The sequence below is a fragment of the Oryzias latipes genome, chromosome 6, assembly GCF_053564925.1.
Source record: "Oryzias latipes strain Hd-rR chromosome 6, Olatipes_Hd-rR_3.1".
In the NCBI taxonomy this organism is placed as follows: Eukaryota; Metazoa; Chordata; class Actinopteri; order Beloniformes; family Adrianichthyidae; genus Oryzias; species Oryzias latipes.
The window spans coordinates 12871908-12890364 of record NC_136242.1 but is presented as its reverse complement, the minus strand read 5'-3'; the positions used below and the strand labels follow the sequence as shown (position 1 = coordinate 12890364).

The following is an 18457-nucleotide window of genomic DNA, read 5'->3' as shown; positions in this document are numbered from 1 at the left end:
ACCAAGGATTAAGGCAATTCTGAAGGCAAAAGGTCCAATCCGCTAAAGTGGCTGGTGAGTGTGTATGGCCACTGTTTAGATTTAATTGAGCTAGTTAAAAATTCCAGTACATTAAATTAGTCTAAAATCTTAAAAAAAATACAGGTTGACAAAACAATTGCAACGTGCCTATGATGGTTCCATGATAAGTATAGGCTTAACCAAGCTTCAGTTGTATAAAGCAGGATTTAAAGAGAAAACATTCTTATGCAACTTTTGTTGCTGTGGGACATTTGCACAGATCTTCATTTCCTTTAAAAGTTGCATAGTAAAAAAAACAAAAAACATAAAGTTCTGTACTGTTATTCTATGAGGTGTTTTTCTCCTTTACCTACAGTATTTTATATTTTTATAGAGACAGTAAAGTTTTATAATGAACTGATTTCATTGTAATCTTCTTGCTGCACTAGCTTGGTTCTGGTCTGATGTGAGTTTGACTAACTGGTTGTTGGATTTTTGACCTATGCCTTATCATGTTGTCGAGCCTTTAGACTTTTGGTTGCTGTTTTCCTTTTACTCTCAATCCTCTTGTAGAATAATTTTGTATTTTACACTTTGTTCTCTCCTTCTGGATTTGTATAACTAAACTTTAGTTCGAACTCTTTGACATTCAGAAGAGCTTCCTTCCACAAACGCGACATGCAAACCTTTCAAACATGTTTCACAACTCTAGGCTTTCTGATTTTATTTCCATTGAACAAAATTATTTCACATTTCCTAACCTTATGGTTAGGGACTTCTCAAACTTTTGGAAATTCCAGGTAAAACCTAATAAGGCAAAGGCAAAAAAAATTGAAGATGTGATCTAAGGCTCAGAGAAACTAGCACAATTCCAGTTTCCCATTGGTGGATCACTGTTCATTGCAATGGGCTAACTTATTTTTTTATAACTTTCTGAAGACACTGATGTGAAATCTATGACACATTCTGAAAAAAAAAAACATGACAAAGCCTGTCAAACAAGGTTTGACATTTAGTTATGTCATTTACTGTATTTTGAGTTCCAAAAGACAAGTAATATCATTCTTTTTTTTGTATTATACATTAGTTAAAATAATCATATAATCATGATGTTTTTTCTTCTTTTGTTCCTAACCTTGAACAATCCACAGGGTCAAGTTTGGCCTCTTTTTTTTCTTTTTAATTTTTATTTGTTTCTGGCTGCTGTTAATCATTGCTATCCAAAAGGAAAAAAAGCTTGATTAACTTTAAAAGCCCAGAAGAAAATTGTTTTCGGGTGCTTCAGAGTTCAAATGCTTTAAAGTCTAAATACATTCTAAATAATGAGGCAAAGTGGGGTTATCTTTGTGAGATTTGCATTAATATAAATCTATTTGCTATGAACCAATACAGTTTTGGAAAAAGTCATTATCAGAAATCTGTGTTTATTATTTAATATTTACTGAATTTCATATGTTGCTTTGATATTTACTGGTGTTTGGTATTATTCGAGATATCATAGATAAGACGAAATATAACATCACCAAAGGCCTTAAAGCAAAAGTCTCTGAATGTCACGGCAAAATACGTTGTAGTTTTACAGCTCATCAACCAGTTCAAATCTTAAATTATTATTATTAAACATTTCTTATTAACAAAAATTGGATTCACTTGACTTTCTGTGCAGTTGTTTTACTTCTAAGCAAATTAACCTTTTTTTAATGGCTATTGCAGCTCTTAGATGAAAGAACATCTTTTGCTTCTATATCACATTCTATGAGTCGTTTTTTTGGTTAAATATGCATTCCACCAGCTTTTCATTTTATTCACTATCAAAACGAGCCATTTTTCTGCAAAAGGAAAGATTTATGTTATTCCTTGGTATTTAAAGTGGCTTAAAATCCTGACGGATTCACAGGCACTCTGTGATCCCAGTGGAAGAATGGGGAGTGTGGGTGAAGTCCACTGCAGCGCTGGGGATTGGAGCGCTGAAGTGCAGTGTATCTGATTCCACTTAGCTGGGCGCTCTCTGCATCAGACAGATACCAACATCATCGCTGGCTTTTGCTGTTTGCCACTCACTCCGTCTGCCATCGTCCTCCTCTTACCCTAATGCTCCAGGGATGCAGAATGTTAGGTGACACTCGTCTGTGGCAGGAGGAAAGGGAGAAACCTGGGGAAGAAATGTGAGAGAGAAGGGGAGTGACGGAGGGAGGAGAAGAACGAGTAAGAACGAGAAACAGCAAATGCCTTTTGATTTTTAGACAGACATACGGAGGAAAACTGGATGGAGGATTGGTTGGAGTGAAGGATGACAAAATTAGTAACCAAATAGTACAGATTTACAATACACCTGAAAAAATATATTTTTTTTAAAAGTTGAAAAGACCAAAGCAATAAAAAGCAGTTCAAATGGACAATTTCTGTACACATTTGTTTATTGAATAACAGCCTGGAGGGCTGCTTAAGCGTCTGTCTTTTGGCACCTATGTGTTTACTTTTTTCTCCACACTGTAAGATGTACTTAAAGACCTACTCCAATGAAAATCATGTAAACTTTTTTTTTTTTTTTGCATGTACTTGTAGCTTTTTTCTGATGTTGGAGGACATTTATTTATGAAGATATTTAGGATTAAAATTGGATTTCTAAGTATTTAGTGTTTAATATGTTTATTTATTTTACATATATATCACACCAACTGGAACAACAACTAAAGAAAGAAAAAATAAATACCAAAAATAAAATAGAAAAAAAAATAAGAACAAACAAACCCCATACCAGCTGTCAAATATACTTGCATGATAAAAAAGGGAACATAAAGAAAAGTTAACCGTACATACAGAAGGCACAACAAAATCAATCACCTTTGCATAAAACCAAAGTTAATCCTGAACCTTTGTAGACTGCTGATTAACAAAGTCCAGGAAAGGCTTCCATGTCTCAAGAAATTTTCTTTCTGAGCCTCTCACAGTATAACGAATTTTTTCTAATTTGAGATGATACAGCACTTCCCTATTCCAATGTGTCACTGTGGGTGGGGCAACATCCTTCCACTTTAGAAGAATTAGACGTCTAGCCAAAAGGGTGGAGGGATTTCTGAGTATTCAAATGGTGGTGAATTAGAAGCCCATGCCATTGGAAAAAGCTTTTAGCTGTTATGTACAAACTATAGTCGGTAGACTACAAGCTCCCTACTCAGCTCCATTCTGATCCATCCACTTGCAGACAAAAAGATTCGTATACGTCTTTGTTTTCGTCATCTGAGCTGGTATCTGACTCAAAACTGTACTGAGGGATAAGTCCAATAGTGCTAAGCATTTTTGTTGCACCGCTAAAGTTAGCTTGGGGTTGTGAGAGGCTGTAAGTTAGTGGAAAAGCATGTAAACAAAGGGATAATAGGAAGTGTGGTGGGTCAACACCAGAGGTCCCGCCCACAACTCAGAAGGGAATTTCTGAAAACTCCTGCCGTTCTGCAAAAACAATGTCCTCAAACAATGACACTTAAAAAAAAAGCTCTAAAGACAGCATCATCATATTTAAAAGACCACTGGGAACATTATTACAATACCGGTAGATCAAAAGATTATTAGAGTGGGTACTTTAAAGGGCTTTTTTCAGAAAGACATAGTGCACTTTATAATGTGGAGCACTTTATATATGAATATAAGCATTACATATAATACATATGCACAAAATTCCTAGGTGTCACCAGACTAAGTCTAAGGCATGGGTCTTGACCAGAGAAAGGTAGTTTGCCCTATCTGGATAGGTGGAGTGCTCCTGCCTCAACTGGATAGGTTTAAGGGAGGGAAGTGAGGGAAGATCGGTGCGTGAGATTGACAGGCAGATTGGTGCAGCTTCCACTGTATCGGTCTGTTGTGGTGAAGAGAGAGCTAAGCCAGAAACCAAAGCTGTCAAGTAATTGGTCGAACTTAGTTCCTGTACTCACCTTTGGTCATGAGCTCTGGGTCATGACCGAAAGAACGAGATCCTGAATCCAAGAGGCTGAAATTAGCTTTCTCCGTAGGGTGGCTGAGCGCTCCATTAGAGATAGGGTGAGAAGCTCAGGTCACCCCGAGAGAGCTCGGAGTAGGGGGGACAGGAGAGAATATGTTTCTTGAGTGTGTCCTGGAGAGACGTAGTCTCTCAGCTGGCCTGAGAATGCCTAAGGGTCCCCCAAAAGGAGTTGGAGGAAGTGGCTGGGGAGAGGAAAGTCTGGGCATCTTTGCTTAGACTGCTGCCCCAGTAATGGATGAGCAGAAGAAGATGGACAAATAACAAGGCTACGAGTTAGCATAATCACAAGAACGCTTGTTTAGCAGTATCAGTCTGTTTTTTTTTTTAAGTCCAGAAACAAGGTTGGGAGTTACAGGTATTGTGAAGTTCTAGAGTTACTGAGAACACAGTTTAAAAAGTTATTGAAGATCTTAACTCTTACCCTTTAGTCTTGCTTAATGTTTCTTGTAGTTCGGTGCGTCTTATTTATGGCATAAGTTTGAAAATAAAACATTCATTGATGATGCACCTCACACTATAGTACGCCCATAGGCAAATCTGATACTTCTGCTCCTGGATGCACAGGATTTTTTGTTTGTTTGCAAAAATTGTCAAATGCAGATAGGGGAATGTGAGCCTGTGAGGGGACCAGCTGTGCACCTGAAACCTGACCCCATGACTTCATTGTGGAAGCCAGATGACACTAGTGCTCCTTCTGTGGCCGCCAGCATAAAAAAAGGGAGCTCAGCACAACAGAATTACCTCATGTGTCTGTGAATGTGTGTTTGAGCATCAAGTAAGCAAGCAGGAGTGTTTGTGGGTTTTAGGCAAATAGTGTTGCTCTTTTCTGGAAGCAACAGTTCTGTGTTTAATCATCACTTCCTTTTGTTTATGCCACTGGCGACGTGCCGTCCATTGAAGAGAAACACACCCTGTTTTTGCTGATGCAAGGTCAAACGCACAGGCACAAGCCTGCGGCTTGCGCTGAAACAGATGTTACACCCCCTTGTGGACACCCACTCTGTTCTCTCTCACACCCCAAAATTTCTTGCAAACCTATTGGCTGTGACAGCTCGGTGCCAGGCAGCAGTCTGGTAAAATTCATGGGACAGGCAACACTCTGCAACATCGGCAACACAGATTTCACTCTGCGACCGAAGTGCACGCCTCTAGGTGAAAATCCTTCTCTGCATTTTAAAACATGACAGGCTTAAAACTCGAGGCTTTCACACACCTCCTGTCATGCATTAGTGTTAGTTTAAACAACACAAATTGATTTTTGCAAAACCTCTCAGTCCTGTTGTACTATTCTGAATGGGTTTTGATGGCTTCGTTAAATTTGAATTTTTTTCATCATCATAATCAAACTGGGAACACCTGCCCTTTTCTCCAAAATCTTCATTCAGTTGATAAACGTAGTAAGGGGTTGCTCCAATATTCAGTTTTTGATTTGATTTCCCACACTTGTCAAATTTGAGATCTGCCCTAATTTAAAATTTCTCTCTATGATTTCCCTGGACTTTTCTTTTGCTTTATTGTCTGTAAACATGTTCATAAATCCAAATTCCAAAGTATGACTTTTAAGAAGTTCCCATACATCCTGAAATGTAATTGTTTTAACTTATCAACATTTACGGTATACAAGAACTGGACTGAGTGACCCCACCCCCTGCCTTGCTGGTTCCAAGAAGCTAAAATCCCATTAAGAGAAAAAAACAGCTATTACTCAGTCATTAAATTTGTCAGTAAACGCATTTTCGCTCAAATACCTTTTTTAACATGTTTTATTTAATATTTTTGTAAGTAGTGCAAATTATTAAAGTTATATGCTCAATAGAGCATATAACTTTAAATAAAGTCTGGAGTCTCACATTTGAAACATTTAATTGGCAGATTTGGTGTAGCCCGCTTTGAAGTAGTAGGGGTGTGGACTTCCAACATGGAAGCTTTTTTTTTTTTCTATAGATGACGTCACACTAACTCAGTCGAATTCTCATTTATAGTCAATGCTTGGCACATTTCATCCAGAGGACAAACTGAATCCCTTATTTTAGGAAATCCCATAATTTAACAAGCCAAGCATTTCAGAAAGATGTGTGTGTATGGGGAGGGGGGGGATGCAGCAGGACAGACATTCTTAGCTTTCAATTGAAATTCGTTCATGTACCTGCTTTTTGCAGCTTCAAAGAAGAACAAGTTCTTTAATCTATCAAGCTACTCAAATAAGTGTTTTTGCTGTGAATACTTGCAGTAGTTTCTTTTTCCAAATGGAAATGTATCAAAGCTGAGTTTATTTGACTAGCACAGAGTTGTGGCATTGAATATTTTGTCTATTTGTCCTACCTCATGGAGGACAGTTTCATGAACGAAGCTCAATTTAAGGTTTGATTTCTTTGCCGAAGCCAGGAAGTAGTTTTTATTTTTTACCTATGCTGGCTAGGAGTCTGCTGAAAAAAGGGGACTCTCTTTTTGTTTGTGTGAGTGCAGTTTGCATTTCAAAAGAACTATATAGGTGAAAAGTATACTTTCTTCTGATATTGCTTCACATTAACATTGGATAAACTCAAATAACCTTATAGTTTCAAACAGAGATAATATCAGATGGTGCTTACTCGTGTGAGATGTGAGCTAATTCCTTGTAAACAATCGTGTAAAAAAAATCCTTCTTAGCTTTTGTGTATAAAGTTAAGTTGGATAATTAAAATAAACAGTCTGATTACTGGTTTAAGACAATGTTGAGTTTGAGAAAAGCTGCACGAGTGTTACAACAAAATAAATAAATAAATTGGTAAAAGAAAGGGAAGCTTTCGAATTTACAAGGGCCAGGATCATAGACCTTTTTCAACGCCCATATGATTGCACAACTCTATACAGAAGAGAGCCGATTGTAAAAACAAAGACTGATTCTACTTTTTTTTTCCTTTTTTTTATGATAACCATTTATTTTCCTTAAAATGCTTTCTGGAGCTCTCCAGGGGATTGATGTGAAGTTTCTACAAAAGACTCTACAATTTGGCTCAAAGTGTGGGGTAAACACAGACAGCGCTTAAAGGACATGGTTGCCAGTATTTTGTGTTTTGTTTTTAACAAATAAAAAACAGAGACAGCTTTGGTCAAGGAGATTTTTTTACATAGCATAATATATTAGCACATCATTGAATGTGTGTGATTGCAACTTTATGATACATTGTTAAAGAAGTTAAAGAACAGAATGTTCTCTTTGCTTAGGTTACACAACCGACTTATAAATCCCCCACTCCCAGTTGTATCCAAATGCTCTGTAGCAAAAGCCAATTTTCCTTAAACTTAGAATCTATAACACATATGGAATTACATATTGTGGTCACTTGACCATTGCATTTGGATAGTTTTTAAGCTGCACAACCATCACCATCTTGGGTGGATATGATACTGTAATTTCCTGGCTATAGAGCGTGCTACATCCATTACATTTTTAAAGGATAAAACATTTTGTACATACATAAGTGTTTACACGCTATTTTCACCTTAATATGATTGTCTCAGTTTTATCTTTCATTGAGAAAACAATGACGTGAAAAGTGCTGACTATACAAGATATGATGTTCTTGTACTGCTTGATTGAATGACCCACTTTTATGTTATCAACCAACGGGCCACCAATAAAACCAGACTGGATACACTGGGAAGGCAGAACTCCTCTGTGACAGTTCCCGCTGTCACAGACCAATTCTCCTTCTGCAGAAGTCTAGCAAAAATTCTCATCTCACGTGGGGTTTTTCTCTTTATTAAGGAAAATATTCTAAACCCTGACACCTGTCCATAAACCCCATGTGCCCACATTGAAACATGTGTTGTAGAATGAGGATGTGTATGTGCTGATACCGCTCGCGTGTGTAAGAAAGAGGAGGGAACACGTGCAGCAGAAAGAGGGGAAAGCTCATGCAGCACAAGAAAGAGGGAGAGCGCGCAGCGGAAGTGTGTTGGGGATGCGCGCTAAAGTTTAATATACAGAGTGAAGGGGAACTGTAATAAAAGAAGGTTTCCCCCAGAAGAACGGTGAATGATTCTTTATTAACCCGCTCTGGAGGCTCTGAGGATCCGAACGGGGAAGTGAACCCCAAAGGAAGATCCTCCTCCGGCAGAGAGCATCTCCCCTGCATTTTACGACCACCGTCAGAAAGAAAAAAATTAATCGCAGGAAGGTTTCAACACAAGATTTATTTACAAAGAAAGACGGTACAAAGAGTTTTCAAAGTTTTAATAATATTCCTGAGCTTTACTTTCCAAACTAGGGGTGAGACGATAACCGCATCACTGCTGTGATAACTCAACACCTTTTTTGTTGTTCTTGAAAGTTCTGCATATGGTGCGTGATTTGAACTATAATAAACATATTCATCTTCGCTAATAATTGACTTTTTCTGTGAGTCCTGTTTTCAAACTTCAAGGGCTTCTGGGGGAATTTCTATTGTTTTCATTTCCATTACAAGTTGTGTGGGTTCTAGAGTGCGTGAAGCGGCCGCTCGCCGGGGGATTTTGTTTTTGGGGGGTGGGGTCTCGCAAGAGTCCCGACACCGCGGCTCTTGCTGCTTCATCACCGCGGTGATCAAAAATCCCACACCGTCACAGCTCTACTACAGAGCGGTTTAATAAAGAATCAATCACTCTTCTTCTGGGGGACACCTTTTATTACTGTTCTCCTTTTACTCCGTAACAACAAACATGAACGCCACTCTCACCCACTCTCGCGCGGCTCGCGCTCCTTCCTCTTACACACATACTCATTCTACAACACCTATATAGCTAGTTAAGTAGTTAGATAGTTAGTAGTTACTGTTCTTTGTTAATAAAGAATAGTGCGTTGTAATTATTACTTTTACCGGAATTCATTTGCAACGCGGCCGCCACACACGTCCTCAGTGTCTCCTTCCAAAAGTTCCAAAAGTAGCAGCTTATAATCCGAAAATTATGGTACTTTCTGGCTTCAGCAGAGAAATCTAACCTTGAATTGACCTTTGTTCATAAAACTGCCCTCCATAAGTTAGGGCAAAGAGACAAAATATTCACAGTCAAAACTCTGTGCCAGTCAAATATATACATTAGGGAAAAGAAAATACTGCAAGAATTCACAGAAAAAAAAACTTATTTGAGTAGCTTGATAGATAAAGACCTTCTAAGCATTCACTTTTTAAGAAAATGGAGTACAACAATTTATTATTGAGTTAATGATTTCACAAAAACACTGTAATCAAAAGGCCATGTCCACATTTTAGATGCAAGTTTGACAGTAAATATAAACAAAAACGAGGTGAATTAAGGATATGACCATGTCATAACATGCTTATGTCATGGGTAACCTACCAGTTATCTAATTAACCAATTTGTCTTGGGGTACTTTTGTTTTCAAGCTCCCTCAAGGAAAATATGATGTTGCTGCCATTATAGCTGCTTTCAAACTTTATAGTTCGTTTGAAAAGACTCATAAAAAATGATGTAGAACAAACAGAAATAATCATTAAGTTAAAAAATGTTAGGCTAAATTAAGATTTATAACCCTAACCTGTCATAAAGTTCTGTTTGTCATACATTTTGGCTTACAAAGAATATTTTGAGGGTAGTTTACTAAATATTAAAAACACCAAAGACAACTGTGTTTCATTTTTGTAGAATGACAACAGGTCCCATTGGCTCACATGACCCTTGTGCTATCTTAGATGACCCCACCCTTACATTGACGTGTTCTCACTACCATGACAAAGGTGGATAAAGGTGGGAAGATTTCATGTAATCCATGGACACCAATGAGGTTCACAAATCATTGAAGAAAAAAGGTTCAGCGCACTGTCTAGTGAGTCTGAATGACCCAACTCCCAATGGTCAAATGCCTAGGATAGCACAAGGGTCACAAATTTTGAGAACTTGTGTATTTTGAGATTGTGAACAAGCTTTTGGTTTACCCTGCCTGTGAGACACAACATTAGGGTGGCAGTTCAGCTCAGGCGGTAGAGCAGGTCGTCCAACAACTGAAGGATTGGCGGATCAATCCCCGCTCTCCCCAGCCAGCTGTCGCCCCCGAGCGCAGCTAGTCTGCAGCTCACTGCTCCCCCCCAGGGGATGGGTCAAAATGCAGAGAAGAATGTCCCCATTGAGGGATAAATAGAGTTTGTTTGTTTTTTTTTACAAATCTTTTGCACAAAACATATTTTTCAGCAACTGGACCTAGTAGAATCCTCCTTTAATTGTTAAAGAAACAAACTATTAAGGTTAAAAACTTTTTTGTGTGCTTTTCCTCCAAAGGAAAACAAACAAACATTGGTAACATCGGAAAGTGTTACCATATAATTTTTTGTAAATTTCTATTGTTCTTTTCAATCCAGACCACCCCTTGTCTGAATACTTTCCAGCTTTTAAAGCAAACCACAGAGAAGTTAAGCGGAAACAACATGATTTATGAAGAGAGTGAGTCATCAGCAGTGTGCTTTCTTTTCCATCGCTTGCATGTGAAACAGAGGCAACCAAATCCACTCTTTGAGGTAGCAGTCTCAATCCTTTTGCCAGTCATGCAGGGTGATGACAGCAGAAAGTGAATGTCCATGTCTCTCAGTGCTGATAATCTAAGCTTTGCTTAGTGGGCGACACAAAAAAGGAACAAAAGAACAAGCTCTCTAGCCTCATTATGTCACTTCTCAATATCTTCCATTCCTGACTCACAACATTTCCGTGCTCCAAAGCAACTATATTATATCACCCATGCATGCAGTGGTTCCTTCCAACAGAAAAAGTTCTAATTTGCCCTTTCATACAGACATTGTTATTAAGCTATTGCACAGTTTCAATAAGAACTTACTTTCGGGTAAACTGGGTTATTCCATTAATTACTCTGCACGCAACTCATCAATTAAGCCTGATTTAAATTCATGAAAATTTATCTCTCTACATTCTAAAGGGTCAAGATCTGCAGATATTTAAAACAGATAATCGGTGGGGGGAAGCAAGTGGTCAATTTCCTCAGGGATTTTTTTATAAAGTTGCTCTCAACTTTTAATATAAAAGGTAAGGAAGGGGAATTTGCATGGTAAATGTTTAAAGTAAAACAAAATAACTCTCTTTCACGCTTTACAAGTATGATTCATTGATGTAGAGAGGAAAAACGAGAGATTGATGGAAATATTTCAAAGACTCAACATTCAGGTTTATGTTGTGTTCATTGAATTTAATACATGTGTGGACTCCCTCAGAGGCTTTTGATGCACAGCCAAAATTCTAAGTAAAGTTGATCCTTTGACATTTTGCCAGAAAAACTATGCTTTATTTCTGTTCAAATCTTCAGGGCAAGACATTATATGCAATGGGGATTGGAGATTTTTTTTTTCTTATCTCAACTGTTCTGGCTTCCTTTGTACAGTCCACAGCTGTGCAGGTTAGGCTAACCAGTGACACTAAACTGTTGTGTGTCGGAGCATCCATGCATGTCCGTCTCAGGGTCAGTCAAGTGCTCAACTGCTGACCTCTCTAGGGTGTTACTTCCCTTTCACCCTTTGTCAGATGGAATTTGCTCAAGCTGTTCACCAGTACTGCCATTTTTCTCCTATTAGTGCAGCACCAGGCTAGTGCTTTATAATGTCTTGTTTCTAATTTTGGTCTTTTTGTCATTTTGTGGGTCTGGAAATTTTTTTTTCATAATTACAAATTTACAGTTAAAAGTGTCTCGATATGACAGATAAAGAACTTAAGACCCACTCTGATAATAACTGTGTTATTCGTGTTGTTAACATGTTCTTGTGGCATTTTTCTCATGATGGAGGACATACAGTATATCAAATTAATTATTCTTAAAATGGCACATTTTCTGAGTATTTCTTTATTTAAATCGTTGTGAATCAGGAGCAGACACAAAAGTGCCATTGGAGAAAGCCATAGACTTATTACTGTATGGAGCATCTATGGCGTCACCCATTGATTTCTAGTCCCCCTACTTGAAGCCTAAATTATGAGGGTGCAGTCATATTGGCTGGAGTTAACTCCAACTAACTCAGACATTTCAAATATGGGGAGAAGAGGTGGGACTGAATGAAGTCGTTTTTTCGCTTTTTATTTTTTTCCAAACAGTTTTTTTTTATGAAGAGCCCTTTCTTACTTATAACAAGTTTGAAAATGTTATTTCTGGGGTCCTAACATTTCATATAAAAATATGCTATTTGGTTATAGTCTATATATATAATTTTTTAAACAAACAATACATAGATAAATACATAGATAAACATGTAAAATGTTAAATAAAACTTTTCGCGTATGATCATATATAATGTTGTGATCACAAAGTAAGGAGTTTTTTCTTTTTCCTCCTTAGTTGAGTTAAACATATCGTCATTAACCTTCTAAGACCTGAGCAAATATTTGAGCTAACCCTCTACACACACAGTCGCAGAATGCTGCTCTGCTGCTGACAATCCAAAAGTCAATACTGAAATGTTCTGCCCAAGACAAACTCATTTTCTTAAAATATTTTGTCAAATGATATTTACAAATGAATCTTTACCATAAACAAGATTAAATATTTTCCATTGTGTATTTTTAACACATTTTTGCAAAAACTGCACTTGCACGAATATTTTATTGTGTCAAATTTATTTTATTGTCCTTGCAATTACAGTCCGGATTATCAGTGACAGTCATGTATGTCGGGCATCAGGAAATGCAGCTCAACAAAACCATCACAGTGACTTGGGTTCAGCAGGGATCCACTTCTCCTTGTTCAGCTGGGTGGACCACTGTGGAGCAGCCCTCACAACTATGCAGATGATACTCAGATCTATGTGTCACTGACAACAGGTGAATATGGGCTGGTGGATTCCCTCAGCCACTGCCTCTAACAGATCAGTGCGTGGATACAGAACAACTTTCTCCAGCTAAACTCAAACAAGACAGAAGTTATTATTTTTGGCCCACAGAAACAAAGAGAAAGTGTCAGCAGCTACCTTCATTCTCTGTCTCTTAAACCCTCAAATCAAGTCAGAAATCTAGGGGTAATCATGGACTCTGACCTAAACTTTAACAGCCATATCAAGTCAGTAACATCAGCGGCATTTTACCATCTGAAAAACATTGCCAAAATCAAAAACATAGTGTCAAAGCCAGACCTGGAGATACTTATTCATGCATTTGTCTCCAGTAGGTTAGACTACTGTAACGGCCTGCTCACCGGCCTCTCCAAACGAGCTGTAAAACAGCTTCAGTACATCCAGAATGCTGCTGCTCGAGTCCTGACCAAAACCAGGAAGTATGATCACATTAGTCCTGTGCTCAGGTCTCTGCACTGGCTCCCTGTACCTCAAAGAATAGACTTCAAAGCAGCTCTGATTGTGTACAAGTCTCTCCATGGCCGCGCACCAAAGTACATCTCTGACATGTTAGTGCCATATGAACCATCTCGTACTCTGAGGACCTCAGGGGCCGGCCTCCTGTTGATTCCCAGAGTCAGAACTAAACAAGGGGAATCAGCGTTTCAATATCTGCAGCTAAAATCTAGAACAGCCTCCCTGAAGTCGTAAGACAGGCCTCTTCTGTGTTCATATTCAAATCTAGACTTAAAACATTTCTGTTTAGCCCTGTGACTGAGAGGTCCTATCTGCACTTTTCTTTCCTTTACTTCCTTTCTTTTTAAATCAATTTTCAATTTTTTTTCTTTTCTTTTAAAGTAAATTTTACGTTGATTATTTCTATGATGTATTGTGATTTTAATGCATTTTTCTGTTTTGTGAAGCACCTGGAATTACTTTGTGTACGAATTGTGCTATACAAATAAACTTGCCTTTCCTTGGCTTGCCTTTTACCTTTTTCTTTTCAAGCCCACAGGAAGGCTAGTTTCTGAATTTCTCACTGTAGAGGTTGTGGATGGGAAATGTCAGGAGACTGGAACTGCTGACGAGAAAGAAAGAGGACGTTCATGGTCTGCAGAGCCAGACCATGAAATCAGACCAGAAATTTTGAAAATAATTAAATCGAATTACTGGAAATAACTGAAATGATCACATAAATATACACTGTATGAATACGGGTAGCCATGGTGCAGTGCTAAATCTGATCAGAAGATAGCAGGCTCAATTCCCCCCTTGCCTGCCCAAATGTCAAAGTGTCCTTGGGCGTGAGCCTGAACCCCCACCTTGCCTCCAGTGGAAGCTGAGCCGGTGGGTCAATGGGTGAATATATATATATATATTGTACTAGGTTTAGGGGATGTCATCTGGACTTGGTTTTTAAAAAAACCTAGTCCAGATGACATCCCCTAAACCTACTACAATGGAACCAACCTGGATGAATGAGAGTCTTCATGAACATATATATACATATGTATATATATATATATATACATATATATATATATATACATATGTATATATATATATATACATATATATATATATATATACATATGTATATATATATATATATATATATATATATATATATATATATATATATATATATATATATATATATATAAATATATATATATATATACATATGTATATATATGTATATGTATGTATATATGCATATATGGTTTATTGTTGTTAAATATAAAGTAATTTTTTGAGTACTTACCGGTGAAAAGGTAACAGAGGAATCCCAGGGAGCGTGTTAGTACAGTTTACAGCGCAACAGCAGGACAGTAAACCAATCTAGCCACAGGGGTTGCAAGCCAGTTGCCTCTGTGCCGGTCCCAAGCCCGGATAAATAGAGAGGGTTGCGTCAGGAAGGGCATCCGGCGTAAAAATTGCCAAAATAACCATGCGAATCATCCACAACACTTTAGACATACCGGATCGGTCGAGGCCCGGGTTAACAACGACCGCCACCGATGCTGTTAACCTACAGGGTGTCGGTGGAAATTTGACTACTGTTGGTCGAAGAAGGAGGGGAGGCAGAAGGGCCCGTGGCCAGAGAGAGAAGGGAAAAGGCAGGAACATAGGTTTGAGAATAGGGACTCTTAACGTTGGCACAATGACAGGGAAAGGCAGAGAGCTGGCAGACATGATGGAGAGAAGGAAGGTAGATGTACTGTGTGTGCAGGAGACAAGGTGGAAGGGCAGCAAGGCACGTAGTATTGGAGGAGGATACAAACTGTTCTATCATGGTGTTGATAGGAAGAGAAACGGGGTAGGAGTGATTCTGAAGGGGGAGTTTGTAAACAGTGTTCTAGAGGTGAAAAGAGTCTCAGACAGGATGATGAGCCTAAAGTTAGAAATTGAAGGGGTGATGGTGAATGTAGTCAGTGGGTATGCGCCACAGGTTGGCTGTGAGTTAGAAGTGAAGGAGAGATTCTGGAGTGAGTTGGATGAGGTCATACAGAGTTTCCCCAGAGGAGAGAGAGTTGTTATTGGAGCAGACTTTAATGGGCATGTTGGTGAGGGCAATAGAGGTGATGAGGAGGTGATGGGCAGGTTTGGTGTGAAGGAAAGGAATCTGGAGGGACAGATGGTGGTGGACTTTGCGAAGAGGATGGAAATGGCTGTAGTCAACACTTACTTCCAGAAGAGAGAGGAACATAGAGTGACATACAGAAGTGGAGGTAGGAGTACCCAGGTGGACTACATCCTATGTAGACGAGGCCATTTGAGAGAGGTTATTGACTGCAAAGTGGTGGTAGGAGAGAGTGTAGCCAGACAGCACCGCATGGTGGTGTGTAAGATGACTCTGGAGGTCAGGAAGAAGAAGAGAGGGAAAACAGAAAAGAAGACCAAGTGGTGGAAGCTACAGAATGAAGAAACTTGTGAGGAATTTAGGCAGAAGTTGAGACAGGGTCTGGGTGGTCAGGATGAGCATCCAGATGACTGGGAAACTACAGCAGAAATTATCAGGGAAACAGGTAGGAAGGTGCTAGGTGTGTCATCTGGAAAGAGGAAAGACGGTAAAGAGACTTGGTGGTGGAATGAGGAAGTACAGGAATGCGTCCAGAGGAAGAGGTTGGCTAAAAAGAAGTGGGATGTAGAAAGGACTGAGGAAGGTAGACAGGAGTACAAGGAAGCGCAGCGTAGAGTGAAGAGAGAGGTGGCAAAGGCCAAACAGAAGGCTTACGATGAGCTATATGACAGGTTAGACACAAAGGAAGGAGAGAAGGACTTGTACAGGCTAGCCAGACAGAGAGACAGAGATGGGAAGGACGTGCAACAGATAAGGGTGATTAAGGACAGAGATGGAAAGGTGCTAACAACCCAGGAGAGTGTACAGAAAAGATGGAAGGAGTATTTTGAGGAGCTGATGAACGTGGAAAATGACAGGGAAAGAAGGGAGGAAGATGTGGTTGTTGTGGAGCAGGAAGTAGCAGAGATTGGAAAGGATGAGGTTAGGAAGGCTCTGAAAAGGATGAAGAGCGGAAAGGCCGTTGGTCCTGATGACGTTCCTGTGGAAGTATGGAAGTGCTTAGGAGAGGCAGCAGTGGAATTTCTAACAAGGTTGTTCAATAGGATTTTAGAGAGTGAGAAGATGCCTGAGGAATGGAGGAGAAGCGTTCTGGTTCCGATCTTTAAGAACAAGGGTGACACGCAGAACTGCAGCAACTATAGAGGAATAAAGTTGATGAGCCACACAATGAAGCTGTGGGAAAGAGTAGTGGAAGCCAGGCTTAGGAAGAAGGTGGAGATCTGTGAGCAGCAGTATGGTTTCATGCCCCGTAAGAGCACCACTGATGCCATTTTTGCTTTGAGAATGTTGATGGAAAAGTACAGAGAAGGTCAGAAGGAGCTGCATTGTGTGTTCGTAGATTTAGAGAAGGCGTATGACAGGGTGCCGAGGGAGGAGCTGTGGTACTGTATGAGGTCGTCTGGAGTGGCAGAGAAGTATGTCAGAGTAGTTCAGGACATGTATGAGAGAAGTATGACGGTGGTGAGATGTGCTGTAGGTCAGACAGAGGAGTTCAAGGTGGAGGTGGGACTACACCAAGGATCAGCTTTGAGTCCTTTTTTGTTTGCTATGCTGATGGACAGGCTGACAGATGAGGTAAGACAGGAATCTCCCTGGACAATGATGTTTGCGGATGACATTGTAATTTGCAGTGAGAGTAGAGAGCAGGTGGAGGAACAGCTAGAGAGGTGGAGGTTTGCTCTGGAAAGAAGAGGCATGAAGGTCAGTCGTAGTAAGACAGAATACATGTGTCTGAACGAGAGGGATCAAGGTAGAAGCGTTAGGTTACAGGGGGCTGAGGTGAAGAAGGTGCAGGAGTTTAAGTACTTGGGGTCAACAGTTCAGTGTGATGGGGAGTGTGGAAAAGAGGTGAAGAGGCGAGTGCAGGCAGGTTGGAGCGGTTGGAGGAAAGTGTCAGGAGTGTTGTGTGACAGAAGAGTGCCAGCAAGACTCAAAGGAAAGGTGTACAAGACAGTGGTGAGACCAGCTCTGCTCTATGGGTTAGAGACGGTAGCAGTGAGACAGAGACAAGAGGCTGAGATGGAGGTAGCGGAGATGAAGATGTTGAGGTTCTCCTTAGGAGTGACCAGGTTAGACAGGATAAGGAACGAGTACATCAGAGGGACGGCTCATGTTGCCTGTGTCAGCGACAAAGTCAGAGAAGCCAGACTGAGATGGTTTGGACATGTTCAGAGGAGGGATAGTGGATATATTGGTAGAAGGATGTTGGAGATGGAGCTGCCCGGCAGGAGGGCAAGAGGACGGCCAAAGAGGAGATACATGGATGTCTTAACAGAGGACATGAAGTTGGCTAATGTTAGGGTAGAAGATGTCCATGATAGAGTGAGGTGGAAAAGGATGATTCGCTGTGGCGACCCCTGATGGGAAAAGCCGAAAGAGAAAGAAGAGCAGGACAGTAAACCACAATACAACTTAGATGCTAAAACTGAAACGAAGATAAACATGGTTTTTTTAAAGAATCACAAACTTTCCAAAAAATTAACTCTCCCCCGACTTGCCATGAATTAAATATGCAGCCATTGTTGAAATGGAGTTACCGCTTGGATAAAGCTTCTAGATCTGATGTACAACCTACAGCAGCAAGCCACAAAGTCCCTGCTCCATTCCATTCGGATCTTACACTTGCAGACGACTAGATACATCTTTGTTTTCATCATCCGAGCTGGAATCTGGCTCCAACTGTACGGTTGGATGGCTCCAATGTTGCTTGTCATTTTTGATGCACAGCTAATTTTAGCTTGGGGTTTTTAGGGGCTGTAAGCAAGCGGGAGATAGTGTAACAAGATGAATGATGGGAATTGGGGATGGGCTTAAACTGCGGCCAAAGTCCCGCCCACAACCCAGACGCAAATTCCTTTTGATGAACTACTGCTGCTCTACAGAATCTATGTCCTAAAAACGACAGGTTTTTGGATTTTTGCTAAAAAACAAACTAACAGCAAAATCATATTTAAAACACCATTGTGAACGATTTTAAAATTGATCAAAAAATTCAGCTCAGGGAAATGTTCTAAACTAAAATGTTTTCATGTATTTTTATTGCTAGCAAGGGAAATCATTCTTTGTTATGTAGAT

The 18457-nt window shown here is 39.7% G+C and overlaps 1 long non-coding RNA gene across 1 annotated transcript in view; it reads right to left on the bottom strand.

The window, feature by feature from the left end:
* Window positions 1-807: 807 nt before the first annotated feature.
* LOC144992542 (uncharacterized) overlaps window positions 808-18457 on the bottom strand; it is a 40704-nt gene continuing 23054 nt past the window's right edge. Inside the window, exon 3 of the long non-coding RNA XR_013656577.1 lies at window positions 808-2152. This is a non-coding gene — a long non-coding RNA (uncharacterized LOC144992542). The remainder of the gene's footprint in view (window positions 2153-18457) is intronic.